This window comes from Neopelma chrysocephalum, unplaced genomic scaffold (genome assembly GCF_003984885.1).
Source record: "Neopelma chrysocephalum unplaced genomic scaffold, ASM398488v2 Primary Assembly neopelma1_95271, whole genome shotgun sequence".
Classification (NCBI taxonomy): Eukaryota; Metazoa; Chordata; class Aves; order Passeriformes; family Pipridae; genus Neopelma; species Neopelma chrysocephalum.
The window spans coordinates 1-3,198 of NW_020923953.1; the positions used below are offsets into that span (position 1 = coordinate 1).

Below are 3,198 nucleotides of genomic sequence, written 5' to 3' on the forward strand. Positions count from 1 at the left end.
GGGAAGGATCCCGGGAGAGCTTGGAGCACATTCCAGAGGCTGAAGGGCTTTCCAAGGAAAGCAGCCCCTCCCTGGTTGTTCCCCCACGGCTCCCACAGGGCCAATTCCAGCAGCATTCCCAAATTCCCTACCGGGCTGGGAATAAACGGTCCCCACGTCCATCTTGAAGGATCCCACGAGTGTCCCGCTGCGCAGGAGGTTCTTCGAGTGGATCACCTGGAATTCCAGACGGGAAAACCGGTCGGGTTCCCATTCCCGTGCCCCGGGAGCCACGAGGATCTTTCCAGAGGCGTTTGGGGTGGGATGGGAAAGGAGCTGATCCTTCAGGGGCTGGATGGATCCACGATATAAGGGAAGGAGCTGGATGGATCCAGGATTTAAGGGAAGGGGTTGGATGGATCCAGGATTTCAGGGAAGGGGTTGGATGGATCCAGGATTGGAGGGAATTCAGGGGCTGGATGGATCCAGGATTGGAGGGAATTCAGGAGCTGGATGGATCCAGGATTGGAGGGAATTCAGGAGCTGGATGGATCCAGGATTGGAGGGAATTCAGGAGTTGGATGGATCCAGGATTTGAGGGAATTCAGGAGCTGGATGGATCCAGGATTGGAGGGAAGGGGCTGGATGGACCCAGGATTGGAGGGAATTCAGGAGTTGGATGGATCCAGGATTGGAGGGAATTCAGGACTGGGGGCTCTGCCAGCGGGGGGGGGGGGGGGGGGGGGGGGGGGGGGGGGGCTGTGGGAATGAACCCCTCGGTTCCTGTTGGGAATCTCCCACCGAGGAGCCCAAATCCATCCCAAAAGGGGCCGTTTTCTCCCCAAATCCCAGGAAAAGGCCGAGGGAACGGCTCTGACTCACGGACAGCTTGATGATCTTGTCGAACATGACGTCGGGGGGGACGTGGAAGTCGAAGACAAAGTACTGGAAGGGAAGGAGGAGCCGTCAGGGAGGATCCAGGGGGGGATCCCTGGGGTCGAAAAACCCTGGGAAAAGCCCCTGCAGCACCTGGGACATTCCCCTGGGACCCCAACACCGACCTCTGGACCCCGGGTGGGGCTGAGGGAAGCACTAAACCCTTGGAAAATCCGAGGATAATTCAGAAAATCCACCCCAGGTGACCCCAGGGGCACCTCCCGCCAACCCCAAAGGCTCCAAATTCCACCCGGATTCCACCTCCTGGCACTGGAAGGGGCTCCAGGAGAGTTGGAGAGGGTATGGAATGACAGGACAAGGAGGGAACGGCTTCCCACTGCCAGAGGGTTGATGGGATATTGGGAAGGAATCCTTCCCTGTGAAGGGACACCTGAACAATCCCAAAGTGTGGAATTCCAATGGAAAGTCCGGGAATTGATCTCATGGAAGGTGTGGAATTAATTTGGTGAAACACCAAACAGTTTTACAGCTCTGGATCCCAAGGAGAACTTCCAGAGCACAAAGGAAAAGCTGGAGCTCATCGGCTCTCCCGGGAGACGACGGGAAATCCAAAAGTGCTTTGACAGCTAATGGCAAAATCCGGGATTTTCCATATTTTCCAGGGCTCCCACCCCTGATCCATGTGGGATACCTGGACAAAGCCCAAAGCAGCGCCAGGGGATGGGTGATGCCCCTTCCCCTAGGGCAGAGCAGCCCTGGAATTGCCCTCCCCAAACCCGGACCCACCTCGTTGTAGTAGGGGCAGTTTGTGGATTCCTTCATGGACGTGAACTTCTTCTCCTCTCCCACCTCCACGCACACCACGGGGTCCATGTTGAGCCCCACGAGCTGCCGGGCCTCGATGACCGTCACACTGACCTGGGGACGGGGAGTTTGGGGGCACCTTCACCTCCCCCTGGCACCGGCAGGGCCGGGATTCCTCTCCCTGCCCCTCCTTTGGAGGCGTTTTCCCGGATTCGGGGAATCCCGGGGACACCGGGGTTGCTCGGGCACATCCCAGGGGGGTGTGGGATGCAGGAGATCCCGGGAATTCCCTGTTGTTTTGGCCCCATAGGGTGCGGCCTTCAAGCCAGGTGGGAACCACGTGGATTTATCCGAGCTGTGGGATCAGAGCTCGGCCGGGATCACAACGGGATCACGGAACCCTGGAGCAGGTGGGTGGGGCTGGAAAGGACCCTGAGGGTCACCCAGTTCCCTGCCACGGGTTGGGACACCTTCCACCATCCCGGGCTGCTCCAAGGGGAACCTGGGAGAGTTTAATTTGGGCTTAATTGGGCTCCACATCACATGGGAGAACCCGCCCAGCTCATAAACCCAATCTTGGGTTTGTCACTCCACCCTCTGAATTCCAGCTCCTGGGAAGTTCTGTGGGAGCTCAGCATGGAGTTGTTCCCTGGGAAAGGGTCCCCCCCTGTTGTCACCCACCTGGTAATCCATGGGCCTGCCAGCACTGGGCTCCATCTTGATGTCGGGCTTGGACCTTTGGAGGGGCGGGAGAAACCCTCGGTGGGATTCACGGAGCCATGGAATGGTTTGGGTGGGAATGATGGTGTGGTTCCACCTCCCGCCATCCCAGGCTGCTCCAGCCCGGCCTTGGGCACTCCCAGGGATCCAGGGGCAGCCACAGCTTCCCTGGGAATTCCAGTCCAGCTTCTCACCACCCTCCCAGGGAGGAATTCCTTCCCAAAATCCCTCTGGCAGTGGGAAGCCATTCCCGGTGCCCTCGCCCCGGGCTGTGACACAGCATTCCCAGGGTCACCCCGGGAGCTCCTGCTCTGCTGGAATCACAGGGACACAAACCCGGGGGGGGGGGGTCTGGAACCCCCTGGAACGGGGTGATCTCTGCAGCAGGTGCCCCCCAAACAACCCACACCCTGCTGGCTCTGGAACCCCCTGGAATGGGGTGATCTCTGCAGTAGGGCCCCCCCAAAACAACCCACACCCTGCTGGCTCTGGAACCCCCCTGAACCAGGGTGATCTCTGCAGCAGGGCCCCCCCAAAACAACCCACACCCCGCTGGCTCCATGGGGCAACGATGGCAGGGATGATGGCAGGGACAAGGACAGGGATGATGGCAGGGATGATGCCAGGGATGATGGCAGGGATGATGGCAGGGACAAGGACAGGGATGATGTCAGGGACAAGGACAGGGACCATGTCAGGGACAAGGACAGGGACAAGGACAGGGACCAGGACAGGGACCAGGACAGGGACCAGGACAGGGACCAGGACAGGGACAAGGACAGGGACAAGGACAGGGAC

The 3,198-nt window shown here is 59.6% G+C and overlaps 1 long non-coding RNA gene across 1 annotated transcript; it reads right to left on the reverse strand.

Annotated features, from left to right (window-relative positions):
• Positions 1-131: 131 nt before the first annotated feature.
• On the reverse strand, positions 132-1,688 carry LOC113980808. Its single transcript, XR_003538226.1, has 3 exons — positions 1,663-1,688; positions 862-924; positions 132-216 (listed from the first exon to the last, which is right to left on the reverse strand). It is a non-coding gene; the product is annotated as an uncharacterized LOC113980808 (long non-coding RNA).
• Positions 1,689-3,198: the final 1,510 nt, after the last annotated feature.